Source organism: Monodon monoceros, unplaced genomic scaffold (genome assembly GCF_005190385.1).
Source record: "Monodon monoceros isolate NGI ecotype Baffin Bay Population unplaced genomic scaffold, NGI_Narwhal_1 Super_Scaffold_12, whole genome shotgun sequence".
Lineage (NCBI taxonomy): Eukaryota > Metazoa > Chordata > Mammalia > Artiodactyla > Monodontidae > Monodon > Monodon monoceros.
Genome location: NW_021703768.1, coordinates 25193773 through 25210976, shown reverse-complemented (window position 1 = coordinate 25210976; position 17204 = coordinate 25193773). Strand labels below are relative to the sequence as shown.

Below are 17204 nucleotides of genomic sequence, written 5' to 3'. Positions count from 1 at the left end.
CCTCAGGAAAATATTTTTAAATGCATTTCCTTAGTGACTAATCAATCATATTTTATACGAATGATCAAAAGCCTTGGAAGTTTTATATGTATATGTATATATACATATACATGTAATGGCTTTAATGAAGCAGTAACAGATGTGTGAGATATCTGCGAAACCTGTAGATTGTAATTCTGTGACCTCTGTTCATTTGCAGTGTTCATAATATAAATATAATGTACTCCACTTATATCATGCTTGAGTACAACACTCCCAACAAAAATATCTGCAAAGTCAACATATCAAACCCAGTGTATTTTTTTAATTACAATAAGGCATTCTTGAAGGATGACTAGTGCCCCCAAGGAATAAAATGAAGATTAGGCAAGTGTGTGATTAAAATGGAGGCCCAAAAAAGATTACATTCTCTATGCATTTATTCTCCATAGAGTGCACAACCCCCTAAGAGTAAAACAAATACTTTCTAGAGGTGAAAGTCTTCCATTTGGAAAGAAACTCTTAAAATAACAAATTGTGTTTGTTTTATCATCATATTTCCTTGACATATAGAAGAGTCATATTTCCTCATCACATTTCAATAAAAAGCTTCTTTTGACAAAAATTATATTTTGTCACTGCAAGGTATATTGGACTAGAAATATAGGACACAGAAATATACTGACACTAAAATATATTGAAAATAAAGGGGGAAAAAGGATTGAAAAATAATGGTGTTTATTGTAATAGTTTATTTAGAAAATTAAGTAGATCTTATATAAATACTAGTATTATTATTAGTATGTCTTCTTGTCGTTAAACATTGTAGATTTAACTATAATAGTCACCAAATGCATCGTATCTTTACTATTCTTATTGCCGTCACCGAACCACATGCTATATCTGTACCTTGGCATCTCTACCTTTGTAAATTTCTTAATCATCTGCACACCTTTTTCTTTCTCACCAAAACCTATACTTCCTGCTGCATACACTGTTAACATTATCATCTTCTGTATGTAGCTAAAGAAAAACCATAATTGGAAGTATATTTTTTGTTAAGTTTTTCTGTTTCTTAGAAATGGTTCATTTAATGTTCATTCATATTTGTTATTTTTAAAATTGTTTCATGTGCTTTTCCTCTGGATTTACTTTTCTTCTAGCTGAAGTACATCTGTTTCTAGTTCTTTAAATGAGAGATCATGTATTCTAAGGTTTCAGTTTTTATATATCTTCAAGTGTCATTTTGCCTCTATTCATGAAAGGTAGACTTCTGGGTATAAAATACTGGGCTAACTATCATTTTTCTTCTATACTTTATGCTTTGCTGTTTTTTGTTTGGTTTTTTGGCTGCGTGGCTATATACTTTGAAATTATTGCAGATGACAGAACTGGCTTTATTTGAATGTAAAATATGCAGATATACAATTGTCCATGTCATTGCTTTAACAGGAAAGATATGTGTCATGTGTAATTGAGAATTCACAGGAGCCACATTTCTTTCCAACTCATCTTTACCTATATCTGGCCCTTGGCATTCTGGGTAAAACAGTTGAGTCTCTCTGTATCATTCTCTCCCAACCCCATTAGCTGTAGTATTTTGCAAAGCAGCCTAAGAGCGTAAGAGCTATCAACAACATAGCCTCTGCTTCTATCACTGATTCATGTGTGTGCTACTTCATGGCAAAATTTACCACTTACCATCTCATCCTCAGTTCTTGATGTGTTGAAAGCTGGCCTTTGGTTTTATTGCATAACAATGGCCAATATCAAGACTTTTTTACCCCTATTTTTTGGAAATGCATTTTCTGTTGGCCTGTAGCCATATGCTCTTCCTGGGTTAACTGAAGAAATTTCCTTAGCAATTTGAAAGCTTACTGAGCTGATTTTGTGAAAGTGCTTCATTCAATGTGTGAAGTATGTGATACCGTGGGTCTTCTGGATTTGAAATGTGGACTTCTGATTTGCCTTCATGAGCAGTTCATCGAAGAATGTTTCTGGGTGTTGCTGTTGTTGTTTTGTTTTGCTTTATAAAATGTGCTGATCATAACATTTTAGATAAGTGCATGAATCATGTTTGACTAAATTGCTAAAAAGCAAATGGGAGATGGCAACAAATACATGAACATTTTGTGAACAAGATGCTCCCTGTGTTAAGCTATTTCCGATGTAAATTATTCCTCCTTGGCAGTATGATTCTGTTCAGTTTTAAATTATGATGGTACTATAGAATTTTATAGTTAGCAGAGGACTTTGAAAACCTCATTTTTAACAATAAGGAACCCAACAGTGAAGAAAGAAAGCATTCAATTCACATAAGAAATACAGTTAATTAATAACAGACTGAGAACTAGTACTCAGGTCTTGTCATTTTCTGTTTAGTTTCCTGCTTTAACTTTTAAACTATTTATTCAAGTAATCTATTTTAGAGACATATAGGAGCAACTATTTCATAATGACTAAAATTTCACATTTAATTCATTTGCTTATTGTTTTTGCAAAGCACACATTCAAAAATAAAACGAAATCAAATAAACAAGTACTTTGCTAGCAAATACTAACATTTGGTTCAGGGCAAATGTTTCTTGTTTTCTGTTTCATTTAAAATAAACATTGGCTTAGCTATATTTTGTGTAAATGGCATGTTTTTAGCACATCGATAAAGCTTTATTTAATTTATGTGCTGCAGCTGTCAACTACATGCAAATCCTGTTAGTGCAGTGAGATGGAAACCTTTCCCTGAAATCTTGTTAAAAATACCTCTGGGAATTCATATTCATATCCGTTTAAGAGAGTGGATAAACAGAATCTGCCTAGCATAATTGGGGGAAAAAATCAATAAGATTCTCTTATCAAGTGTCTTCTTTGCTTTCTGGTTATTGTTAGCACAGTAACTATAGAGAAGGAACTATTTCTAGTCTTTAATCTGTTCTATTTATTTTCAAAATTGTATTATAGTTCTTTTAGAAAGTAGAGACAAATATCCTCTGAATTTTGGATACAGATCCATTACTTTAATGTATCATCAGCCATTTCATAAGTATCTTAGAGATGAGATTATAAAATTAACCTCTGATTTTATGGGACACTGGAGTTTAGAGAGAGTAGGTCATTACTCAAGGCTGGTCAGTGGAGAGCAAGACGAAATTTTAACCTAGGGATCTGATGCCTCCGTGCACTTTCCCACTCTACTTCACCGTCTTTGATGACATACACGTCTTTGATCCATTCAGAAATATTTGATCACTTAAATAGTGTGATTGATTCAAATTGAAAGCATTGGTTGATTAAAAAGGCAAATGTATTTTTAAAAATTAAAATAAATATTAATAAATATAAATGAATAGAACACTTTTAAAGACAAATTTTAATGATAGCAAATTGACTGTATCTTGTTTAAAATTCAGCAGATATTATTGACTTAGCTTGTGCTGCTATAATAAGATACCATAAAGTGGTTGGCTTATCAACAACAGAAATTTATTTTTCACAGTACTGTGGGCTGGGAATTCCAAGATCAAGGTACAGGCTGATTTAGTGTCTGGTGAGAGCTCTTCCTGGTTGCCGACAACCATCTTACTGCTGTGTCTTCACATGGCAGAAAGCAAGCTAGTTCTCTGGCCTCTTCTTATAAGGACACTAATCCCATTCATGAGGGTTGCACCCTCATGATCTAATTATCTTCTAAAGGCCCCACCTCCAAATACCATCACAGTGGGATTTGATTTTCGACATATGAATTTTGGGGGCGACACAAACTTCAGTTCGTAACATTATGGACAAAGCTGTAGGTGAGACAAGTCCTTTTCTCTCACACCTTGAAATGGTTTATATAATCATTTAGAGACACAGCGACAAATACCTGTGTTAGGGATCAAATAGCTCCTCTCAGAAGCAGGTGCTCTGGTGCTACAGGCCTGAAAGAAGGTACAGGTGGTTGAGTCAAAAGACCAGGAGAGATACTAATTCTATGAACCGAAACGCTAAATAAGTATTTATAGATGCAAATAAAATAAACTAAAATATTTGAAATATTTAGACTTTTCTTTCACCCCATTGATAATCCCTATCCAAATAGTGAGTTAAATGATCTATTTGGAGTGTAAAGTAATGCAGTTATAATGGCAATGACTTTACCAAACTAAAACTCAGAATTGGGAACTGAAGATAGGATTTGTAAATCAGTTTTAGAAGCCTCCAAAATACTTTGATTCTATATCTTTCTATGCCAAAATAGCCACTAAATTTACTGAAGGAAGAATAAAAGTCGATTAAAAAGTTTGGGGAGCAGGATATATCAATAAAACTATCTTAGGAGTAAATAAAGAATGTCTTTAATGTTGTGACTGTTTCTTGATTATGGTGTTTTGATTATAGTGACACTCAAAAGATCGAAAACATAATCTTGTGGATATAAACCTGCAAAGTTATGTCTCCTGGTGTAATTTCTGACAGCTTTCCTTACTTAAAATAGACACTTATCAAATAAATATATTCCATTTCAATTACTTAATTTTTATAATATCCTTAAGAAAACAATGTGAAACATTTGATCCTTGAAATGGGTACATGATTTCTGTAGATCAAGTTGAAATAGATTAATTTTAAAATATAGTTTTAAAGTTGTAATTCAGAACTGGATATCCTTAAGTGCATCTCTGCTAATTAAAAAAAACACACAATTTTAAATGTTGGCTTTTTTTTATGATTCTGCTGATGAGAATGAAGAAAGTGCAGTTAAATGATTGTGAGCTGTGGAGGCATAAAATTTGATACTATCAACTAATCAGTATGCTCAGTCATCTGTTCTCACTTTATGTGTAAAAATGTAAAGGCATTTCTGTAATACTGCCTTCTGTGTTTATCTGAAGGTTATATTCAAATTCTTAGCTTTCTAAAAATCAAGTACACATCAAAAACTCAGAGGAATATCCCATCTATCACCACAGTTTTTATCTTCAACAAAAGCATGTATTTTTCCTAATAAGATATGCATAGGATCTGTTAAATTCATTTTTTGAGTTCTAGATTACATCAAAATATGGCAGTAGATTTGAGTTTTGCAGATGACTGCATCAAAGAATGAATGATTGGAAACCCAACGTGATATACTATTCCACGTCTCATGTTTTAAATAGAGAGAGGAATGCCATAATCTATAATTTAATTCAATGATCTTTGAAGTAGAATGGTACATGCTGCTATTTCTAGTTTAAGCAATACAGCCACAGAATTTTTATTTGACAGGGATTGGGACATCATCCCATTTCTTATTGATTTAAGTTTAACAACAGATAGACATCTCATAAGGAATGAAAACAGAGAGGGCAATAGAAATGTCACCTGGGGAAAGAATGTGTCAAATGCTCTCAAGTAAATTAAAACTATAACATTTAAGGTTTTGTCTTGTTTTGGTAAATGCTATTTTTGTTAATTTTTTTTCAAGTCTCCACTTTATAATGAAAAAATAATTTGAGTACCTAGGCAACCTGTTAAGTCTCCTAAAGGTTTTGGTGTTTAGAACTCCCTGGTTATACTATGCACATAATGAATTGTCCCCCTTGATGTGATAAATTATGTATTAGAATAATGGACATATCAATCAGTGGAGCTGTGTAAGTGAAACACACAGCTTTTGGCAAAGCAGATTCTGCATGTTTACATTTATCACCCAAATGCCTTGACTTTGATGTAGACCTTTGAGATGCATTTATTAATCATGATTTCATTAAAAATGTTGGCAAACTAATGACTTACTTGTCAGAAATACTGCTGATGATATACTGCTGGTATCCAAAAACACTAATCTTCTTTTTGCTACTTAACCTTCTGTGTGATTGTTAAACAGTAACTTGCATGAGACATCATATTTTAGATTACTAGAAAGGTCTTGGTGTCAGAACTAATCAGATTGTGTATTTGCTGATAGCGGAATGGTGTGGCTTTTTCAAGTACAGTTCCAGTTAGATGTTCACTTACATCTGTTGAAGAAGGAAGAGTTCTTCTCTAGGGGAAAATGAGTGCTTTTACTGTTATTATGAATGGAATGATTAATGGTACAAATTGTTAGCGTTTTAATATATTTCAGTGATTATGAAAAACTTGGTTTGAGTAAACTACTCAAAATAACCAAGTGTATTTTCCTTTATGACCTCTTTTTCTTCTATAAATAAAAATACCTATTGTGATACAAAATCTAAGCAAGTTACTCTGTGGGGAAAGAAAATTGAACTTTTCCATAATCCCAAAGAATTTACAGTCTACTTGGCTAGACAAAAATTGTTATGGAAAGTGATAGACTAATAAAATACACTATATATTTGTGAAATACCTATAAATAATAAAACAAAAAATGGGAAAATGAATAATGCAAAACATAGTACTGTTGCTTTAGAAAAGGAGAGAGATCTTTGTGATTTTTTTCTATAAATTATTTTTAGTAGATACAGTTTATAATTAGACTAATAATTTGAAGTTCCCTGGGATAATCTATTTCCTGGTGTTTAGAAAACAATCATTGAAGTACATTATTGAGTCAGTTTTAGGGTATGATATTAACTTTGTAAGTTTGTTTTTCTATTTTCATAAAAGGTAAATTATAGCTTCATTTACTAGAACTTACTTAAAGAATGATTCAGTTAATTTTCTAGGTAAAAAAATAGGTGCTTTGTGTGGTTTTATTGCTAATTAAAATCACCCAGGTGAAAAGGTTCTTAGGCTCCATGTTACGTATCTAAGAGTCCTCAATCTGGAATTGGTGACCACATATTTTTCTGAGTAACTACACATACACTTGGCACTTGTAAGAGCCAAGTCTCTTGCTGGATCCTGTCTATTTCTCTCATACATTCTCTTGTTGATTTTCATAAAATGGAAAATTTCCTTAACTCAAATTTCTTTGTTGTTACACATAGATATAAACCAGAAGAAACTTATAAAGTTGAAGTGAATTGCCTCTGAGGGCAGGTCTTTGTCTTCTTTATTATAATCATTTTAATACATTTCAAGTTATAAATTAGGGGTGTGTGTGTGTGTGTGTGTGCATATATATATAGAGAGATAGATATGTATATATATAAGACTTTGATTAAAAAGTAAATACCTCCTTTTAAAAGGAGCCAGTAGAAGAGCAAGCCAGTTAGAAGGAAGAGAAAATAAAAAGGCCTGGAGGCAGGAATAAGCTTAGTGTGTTCAGGTAATTGTGGTGGGGAAGATGGGAAAGAGATTGCTAGAGTATAATGGATGAGGAAGAGTCATCTCAGTAAAAAGAGGAGCAATTGAAGAATAGGAGAGTATAAAACGACTCCTGGGGCTTCCCTGGGGGCGCAGTGGTTGAGAGTCTGCCTGCCGATGCAGGGGACATGGGGTTCGTGCCCCGGTCCGGGAAGATCGCACATGCCGCGCGCAAAGCGGCTGGGCCCGTGAGCCATGGCCGCTGAGCCTGCGCGTCCGGAGCCAATGCTCCGCAACGGGAGAGGCCACAACAATGAGAGGCCCACGTACCGCAAAAAAAAAAATAAATTAAAAAAACGAAAACCGACTCCTGTGAGGTGTGTCTCTTCTTCAAGGTTGCTCTCTGAAGTTGGTTGTTATGTGGAGATGGTTGACTACTCCCATGTTCAGTCCACACTCAACTATATCCTTCCCAATTGATTCCAAAGGCCATTTGGGAAAAAAAGATTGTTTCATCTTTGTCCTAGGTTTCCCCTGTCCTAGCAAAGGATCTGAAGCTTAAAAAATCCACAAAATGTAATTTGCTTTCTTTTTGTTAATTGGAGATTGAAGAAGGCCTTAGAGACGTAGTTGCAACCCATAATTTTATAATGAAAAGATGAAAACAAGTAGTAAGACAAATATCATTTGGTAGAATTGGGATTATAACTTATGATTCTAGTCTCCTAATGCAGAGTTGCAACCTTACCTGACATTGTTATTAACAGTCTAAAGGGAAATAATGCCATTTGCAGCAATATGGATGGACCTAGAGATGTCATACTGAGTGAAGTAAGTCAGGCAGAGAAAGACAAATTACATTCAACTTATATGTGGAATCTAAAAAAAAAAAAAAGAATACAAGTGAACTTATTTACAAAACAGAAATAGAGTCACAGACGTAGAAAACAAACTTATGGTTACCAGAGGGAAAATGGGGGGAGGGATAAATTGGGAGATTGGGGTTGACATGTACACACTACTATATATAAAATGGATAACTAATAAGAACCTACTTTATAGCACAGAGAACTCTACTCAATACTCTGTAATGACCTATATGGGAAAAGAATCTGAAAAAGAGTGGATATATGTATATGTATAACTTATTCACTTTGCTTGTACATCAGAAACTAACACAACATTGTAAATCAACTATACTCCAATAAAAATTTAAAAAAAAAGCACACAGGAAGTGGAAAAGAGAAGTCTAAAGGGATAAAGCCAAAATATCCCTAATAAGCCAAATAAAATTTGGGAGGGTCCAAGAAATTTTGAAAGGTCTTGAAGAGCTAAATTTAATATTAGAATTTTTAAAATAAAATAGTTTTTAAAAGGGAAGTTTTGTTGTTGTTGTTTATTTAATCAGTTTAATGATTATCAAGTGAGAATCAGATATGTTTTTCAGTTTTCAACTTGAATGAAATGCACATCATCTTGACCCCATAATTCTATTTTTCCTAAATGAATCTATTATGTTTTGTGACGAAGATATCAAGTCATCAAGAAATTAAAGAAGCATCAGCAAAGGGAGACTAGGACAGGGGTTCATCCATGGTAAATTTTCATTTTATTTGTCAGATTTTAGAAATCAGCTGTTATAATGCATATAAAGAAAAAATAAATGTTTAAATATTGTAAGAATTTAATTTCAGAGAGTGTGCACTCTTACTTTTTTGGGTATCATCCTATGTGTAATTATCAACCAAATGAGAATAAAATATTATTCTTTTTTTAAAATAATTTCCATGCTTCCATCATGTACAATGTAGTAAAATTAACCACCTTAGCATGAGTTATGTCTTACTAACTAAATAGTTCATTTAAGTGTAATGGCATAAGGAACATGACATTAGGTTGTTATAAGGGTAGTTTATGTAAACACTTTCCATGGAAAAAAAATTTAACCTGGGCCTGAACTATGGATCAGTAAACTCCAGGTTATTTGGAAGAATATGCTTCTTATCTTGAGGCAGAAAATGCACTTTATTTTCAGGAAGCCTACATAAGTTTTTGGCTCATATCCCTAAAGTACCCTGTTTCACTTCTGTTCTATTTGCTTAGTCTGCCTAATTTGAAAAAAAGTTTCCCTTTTCAACACAAGTGCTATTTTAATAACTCCCTTAAGGATCCAGGGAGAGAGAAAATCATCAGTCCAGCTTCCTCTATGGCTTCTGTGGTGGAGAGATGAGCCTGTTAAACACTCTATGTTGATACCAAACACCTAAGGTCACTGACAGGGATGAGAGCAAGAGAAGGCGAGGAAGACTATCTCTAACAATGTGGGAGGTGGCGGCTGTGAATGAGGCCTGGGGACTCATATCTTTGTCAGCCACACATTGTTGAAAGTGGGAATCTTGGGATGAAGCTAGAATGAACTTCTTTGGAGCAAAAGCTGTCATAGAAACTGAACAGTAGAATCCCTCATTTATAAGTAAGGAAATTGATGGCCGAAGAAGGTCTGTTTTATATGACAAGTTTGTGAAAGGTTCTGAATTTATAAAAATCTGAGCCCATTGCTCTTTCATTTTGTCCATCCAACTAGTTAAAATTTAAATAGCATTTATTTATCAGGAGTCTATTTTGTGCCATTAATTTCCTTATTGGAAATTGACAGTGAGCCACAAAAACCCTGTTCCTACCCTCATAGAAGTTACTTTGTGTGAATTAGATAGACAGATATTTGTGTACTAGCATTAAATAGAATTTTTAAAGAAGGCTTTAAAATACTGTGAATATTTTTCCTTCAAACAGATGGTACATTAAATCACCAACAGTCAGAAACTCATTTATCCATTTTCCTCTAACCCTTAGGCCAGTTGAAAAAACAAATCTTGCAATAAAATTATGCTATTATATTCCAAGTTTAAAATTTTTTAAAATTCTGTTTCTTGAGAAGTCCAGAATTGTCTTCCAGTAAAACCATTATTAAAACCAAAATGATAATGAAATAATTGGTAAAGACTTTGACTTCATGGAAGTTTTTCCTCCATTGAGCATTTGACTCCCATGCATAAAAGACAGAATGATAAGGAATGAATAATAACATCTTTGGAGGATGTTGCATTGCTTGAGCAAATATAAGAATGCAAATTAAAAGCATGCCTCAGTTTTACACCTCACAAATTATGGTGGTGGACACAAATTCCCTGTCCCCAAACAATGAAAATTTGGTCACTGTGAATCAAATGAGGAATCAAAATATCCAAAGCTGCATTTTCAGTTAGGCAATTTTGTCTATAAACTGTTCAAATTACATAGAAAGAATGATCTCAGAATTGAAAGCAATGATTTTGTCCCTAATTACTTTAATATTTAGCTTAATTTTCTGTTTTCCTTGTCCTCTAGAGATAATTACAATGAACTACCCCTACTCTATTCCCACCACAAACATATGGAAACAAAGCAAAGATTCACAGCTCTAAGGAATGGCTTGTCTATAGAGATGGAAGGAACAGAACCCTAAATTAGCTTCCTACTTTCCACTGACATATTAACCCAGTGATACTGACCTCAGTTCCAATATTGTGTGTAGCTTTGTATGTTCTGCTTTTGTGTATTTTCTTAGACAATAAAACCAGGGTGTTCCAGATGCTCCAAAGGAAGGCTTGATAACATATTTACAGCATGCAGCCTGGATAATAATGTGAGTTTGTGGATGAGACAATGTCAAAGATTGTTATTATCATGAAGAAAAATAGAGCGGATCATTATCAGAACCACGGATGCTGCTAGAAAAAAAGAGTAGAAGGAGTATAAGATTTTATTTGCATCTGTATTTTACTTCCTGTTGATGAGTATATTATATAGGAACAAACTATTCATTTTAAGATTGCTAAGACATTTTTGGTGTTTCACTGAAAGAAACAATACAAAGCAGGTAATTGAGAAATGTACCCATAAGAAAATGATTTATATCTGGGATATACTTACTTCTAAGGAATTGAGAAATGTACCTATAAGAAAATGATTTATATCTGGGATATACTTAATTCTAAGGAGTACCTGATCAAGCGTTATTCCCATAACACTTTTTAAAATAATGATAACAGATGGAATTATGATAATGATTCTACACTAAAGACATATTATTTCTCTTAATAATCTTTAAACTTCCTAGAGTGTAATGCACAGTGAACAGTAATCTTTCTTAGGTTAGACCATGCACAGTGTTGTTTTCAACTTGTTTGCCCAATTTGTCAATATTATCCCTACTGTACATGTCAGATGTGGTCTACCAAATAACAATTAATAATATTAGGAATGCTTCTTAATGAGGAGGTTAATGAAAATGTAAGGGAGAAATCAATGGGAGTCATACAATGAAATACAATGGATATAAATGTTCTATAAATTAAGACAAAAAAATTTAATCTAAGATGGTAGGACCTAGATGAATATTTTATTAGTAAATCAATCCCATATGCACAAAAATCTAAATGATAGGCTATGGGGGTTCAAATACTAATTTTTAATTTCCTCCTAACTATGACATTTTAAAACCCTGCACTAACTCTGTTCTCTTTTGTTTTGAATTTCTCTTCTATTACTGATCCTCTTGTGCCTAATTCACACTATTCATGTCCACATTATCATGTTCTTGGCTGACCATACCCTTTAATTAGTATCCATATTACTATGCACAGAGAATTCTAAGTCTCTAAATATTCAAAGTTTACAATAATTATATGTTTTTCAGTCATATTTTTCAAAAGGGTTATTTTGCTCTAAACACCATTTTTAAAATACTGCCATCAGTATTTTTGTGTGTGTTAAGAGGGACAATTCATAATTTCTCTAATAAAAAACCCCAAAATCTCAGTGTCTTAAAACAATTTCTAATTTCATAGTTTAATGAAGGTCAAGTGACTCTCTGAGGCGTCTCCTCCATCCCTTTTTCCAAATGTTACATTTCATCTTTCTTTTTATACATAGAATGCCCTCACTTTTGCCCTAAGAGTGACAACACAGAATTTCATCATTCAGTCTCCACAGATCAAATCCAGAATCTCCAGAAAGAATGAAAGGCATGCAGAGTTTCAGCTCACCTGATTCTTGAAATCCACAGAATCTGTATAATGATACAAGTATCCAGACTTCTTCCACTGTATGGCTTTGTCTATTGTAACTCTTTGAATTCACCCCTGAGTACTGAGGCCAATAATTATGCAAGAGAATAGAGGACATTTCAAAAACCAGGCTTAAAATGTCATATTCCTGTGTCCAGAACAAAGTTACACTTAGCAGCAAGAGGTAACTGGTAATATATTCTTCTTGTGTGATGAGTGGAAAAATGAATTGGTTTGAGGAAAATAAAATTATATCTGCCACACCAGAATCGCTTATGTTTCTTCACCCAGGACTCTACAGTTCTGCTCTTTTTTTAATCTGAGATCAACATATTGTTCCATCTATACTATGCTTTCTTCATCAAAATGAGAGTAATATCTTTAATGTTAACTCTTTATTGCTGGAGTAATAAATTCATGATTGAATCTAAACTGGGGCTTAAACCTAAATTTAGGTTCTTAATCCTGCCTTAGACAGTAACAAGAAAAAAAACAGGATGCTTTTTGTGTAAAGTCATCAGTATCTTCTCTGACTACAGTGGCAAAGGGGATTTTAGAATTTGGAATTTACCTGCCCTTATCTAGAAAAATAGCAGAACTGGTTAGACAGGTTTCTTACCTGAATGCTATTAGCCAACGTTCAAATTATCTAGAATTATATCTGATAAAATGTTAGTTTAGTCTTTTGGGTCAGATAAATATGCTCTTTCTACTCCACATGTGTGTTTTTCACCCAGTGTTGAATGCATTGGCTGTTAAAAGCGTATCTACAATTTGGTCCAAACCATTTCCTCTCTTATAATCTTTCTTTATGTTAAAAGATAAACTGAGCTAGATTAGAATTTTCAAGAGTTTACTTGATTAGATAGATTTTAATCCTGCAGTGGCCAAATCAAATGTGACTAGCAGTGCTCTGCCGACTGGAGTTAGGGGAAATGTTTTCATAGGGCAGGGCAGACCCAGAAGCACAGCAAGGACATTGATTGGCTGTAGCTTAAGTCATTGCCTTATTTGGGAAAGCCTAGTTTGCTGTTTGTGATTGGTGGTTCTTAAATTTTTTTTTCTGAGATATGAATGCCTTTATGGAATTGACTCTGGCGTAGGTTTTGATTTGCTTATATAGGCCACCAAGGCATTAGTGCCACCTCAGTCTAACGACTTCTTGTTTCATCACTTTAACATGTGCAAAGATATAGGCACAATACTAACAACAACAAAAAGAGATGAAATCATTATTTTTAAGTTTGTTCGTTTGATCACATGGTTATGTATAGAGACATTTCCTAAGGCATTTAAGTAACTGTGATGCCCTATAAAATACATGCTCTTCTGTGTTGAAGTGTAAAAATGAATGAGTGTAATATACTGAACCAACAATAATTTATCCCTAGAAAACAGACCAGGGGTCATTACTTGATGTCATTCAGTCATATGCATTGTCTAGCACAGGCTTTTCTGAATTGAGCAGGTGTCCCATCTTTGAAGTAGGGAGTAAGCATCAGGATTAAGTGCTTTAAAAACAGCAGTGACAACAAGAAGTCATTTTTATACCTGATTGGAGGTTATATCTTGGAGAATGCAATGTTGAAATTATGCTTTGTTCTGATATTCTGAACATAGAATCACAGCAGATCTTAATCCTGTGCTAAAATTCTCTACAGTGCTTTGAATTGAAACACTTTTGCATTTTCCAAAACATTGAATTAAAAAAATAACAAACTTCTAAATGATATTTAGATAGCTAAGTGATATCAAAGATAATCTGAAAATTAAACCTACTTCTTTATTTATATTCAGTCCATCTGAGCATAGCTTAAATTTTTCATCTAATGTCCATCCGACAACCTCAACCAATTCTGAATAAATCTCAGTGTGAACAAATATTTATAAACTCTGGTAATAGCATGAGACAAATCAATTGTCTTAACCCACCATTTGGGTAGTATGTCCTTGAAATTACTATACTTCTTCAAAAAAATATCTCAAGATATTTATATACTTTCTACTTAGGAGAGTTTATAGTTTTAGTTGAAAGAAAGAAATTCAATAATTAGCCTTATCCATTTTCCTACATATTTATTTAGTCTCTAGAAATTTTTGTATTATAAAATTTGTCATTCAAAAACCTTAAGTTTCAAGAAATCGAAACATACATTGGGAAAAGGAGGAGAGTCCATTAAGAAGATACAAGGGTGCGGGACCAAGGAAGATGACACATTTTCTTTTTCACACACGTGTTCCTTCTCCTTTCCTTGCTCGGTCCATGAAGGAACTTTTTCTACTTCACAGTACACATGGTATGCAAAAAGCAACCCAAACCATGACTTATACCTCAAATTCACTTTATGTAATCCCAGCTAACTAGAAGAGCTAGGGAAGAGATTTTAAAAGAAGGGGGTGTTTTGGATAAAATTCATTCAAAAAAAAATACAAAACAAAAACAAAGAAAAAATCATTTTATTTTTCCATAGAAAGCTTGAAACTCACTGTCAAAAGCAAATCTAATTTTGTCTTCAGTTCTTCTTCCTCATAATACAAACTTTAAAGACTGCACAGATTTTTTTTATAGCTACGTATATATGCAGTCTTACATAGAAGCACATATACATGTCAGTTTTATTAGTCCTAACCAAGAATAGCTTTGAAGGAATTTTCCTGGAGTGAGAAATAGAAAGTTTAGTTGGAACTAAAATTAAATAACAGAAATGGATTAAATCTATTCTGGGCAATTTTTTGAAGCAGTTTATGTATTTTATTGAAAAATGTCACATCATAGCTCAACAAGATTGTTTTCTGTTAATCTACCATATTATTTCAACAGAGGTACTGGTTTCAAAAAATATTGCTCCATTTAAATGCTAATATAGATACCGCTATGGAGGTCTCTTAACAATTATGGGTTCTGAATACTCTAGTTATAGAACATTTGGACTTTATAAAGTTCCTTTACTTCAGTTAAAACACTGTATCTATAAAGGGAAAATGACTTTGTCACTCTGTTGGTTCCTAATATTATTAAATATTTATTAAGATTCAATAGTACATTAAGCATTTATAAAGTAAGAATAGAATAATGTTTACTTTAATTAGCCTAGTATCTGAAGTCTCTTAAGGGAGATGGATATACATTACATATGCTTATGTGTAGCTTTTCTGGTCATAGATAGGATTCAGAATCACAGTAGCTTAGGTATGTCATCTTTTATTATTATGGAATTAGAAAAAAACACAGTTTACCTAAGTCCATGATAGTAAGCTCCTTAAATTGTAGACTGATATGTCTTTGAGATTGCCCTTACTGCTTGCACAGTTTTGTTCTTTCTAATTTTTATTTTGATGTTTATTCCACTAAACATTGTTGATATCCACATTGATCAAAAAGCAGTATGTATATTTATGGCTCACATTAAGATGATATAATTTCTGTGTAATGTATTGAATCACCAACTGTTAGAGCCTCATGAGGCTTCTAAGATAAACTCATTCACTTTGCCAGAAAAAATTTATGGCTTAGAGAATTTAAGATCCATTGACAGTCCAATGCTTTTATCAACCTGTCAGTTTTGAGGACAGACAGACAAGTGATCTTCCTTCTATTGTTGAAATATTTCTTATACTTATGTGGTAGATAGTTCACCCTTTAAAGTGAAACATTTCTCATTGATTTCAGGGTTAAATGTTACTGTTTTAATGTTAATAATGTAGAAATACACATAGACCAAAGACTAGAAATAAATTTCTGTTCTTACTGTTTCTAACCCGATAATGGGAGAATGGGAATGACTCTTCAGTACTACCATGTGCCGAGAGATGACTCAACATTGTCCTAACAGTCTTCTCTTTGAATCACTGTGAAATCAGTGCAATGGAGCATGATACCATTTGGCCTCCACATGACAGGAAAGGGTTATTTGCCTATTAAGTTTGCCTTTGTTCTTTTCTTATCAGGCTCTGATATGTCCAGTGGGACTACTTGGTATCCAAAGGCAAATATAGAGACGGAAATCACCTGTTGTACTTGGTGGTGAAGATGGTGATGATGATGATAATGATGATGGTGATGGATGTGGTGGTGGGAATGATGATCATGATGTATAACATTGATCTAGGATCTCCTATAGGCTAAGCATTGTTCTTATTATTTTAAATGTATTATCCCATTTATTTATCACAATAGTTTTATGAAGTAGCTACTATGGTTATCCTCTTTTTTACCTCATATATAGAGAGGGAAAGTACCTATATTCAGACACTGCACATCTTACTGTAACATCCACATTCATCCCATTTATAGAGTGTACACTCATATTTATTAATACTCCCATCAATATATATGACATATATATTATATACTTACATGTTTATATATATAATGCATCATATGTTTATTTTAAAGAGTTTACAGTTAATTTGAAGATCTCAAAAAATGTTATTGAATTCCAGTTTGAGATCTCCATTTTTATATCACCAGTAGAGAGCATCTATGTGTACTGTCTTGAAGTGATCACTCATTTGTGTGTGTGTGTGTGTCAGCTGATTTTTTTTAATAGATTGTTATTGGAGTATAATTGCACAATACTGCACTAGCCTCTGTCACACAACAGAGTGAATCAGCCACATGCACACATACATCCCCATATCCCCTCCCTCTTGAGCCTCCCTCCCACCCTCCCTAACCCACCCCTCTAGGTTGTTGCAAAGCACCGAGCTGAACTCCCTGTGCTATGCTGCTGCTTCCCACTAGCTATTTTATATTTGGTAGTGTATATGTGTCGTTGCTACTCTCACTTCACCCCAGCTTTCCCCTCCTCCCCATGTCCTCAAATCCATTCTCTATGTCTACATCTTTATTCCTGCCCTGCCACTAGGTTCATCAGTACCATTTTTTTTTTTTTTTTTAGATTCCATATATATGTGTTAGCATACAGTATTTGCTTTTCTCTT

General features: G+C 33.4%; 1 pseudogene; it reads right to left on the bottom strand.

Annotated features, from left to right (window-relative positions):
* LOC114892059 overlaps positions 1 to 16349 on the bottom strand; it is a 49179-nt pseudogene extending 32830 nt beyond the window's left edge.
* Between the last annotated feature and the right edge of the window lie 855 nt (positions 16350 to 17204).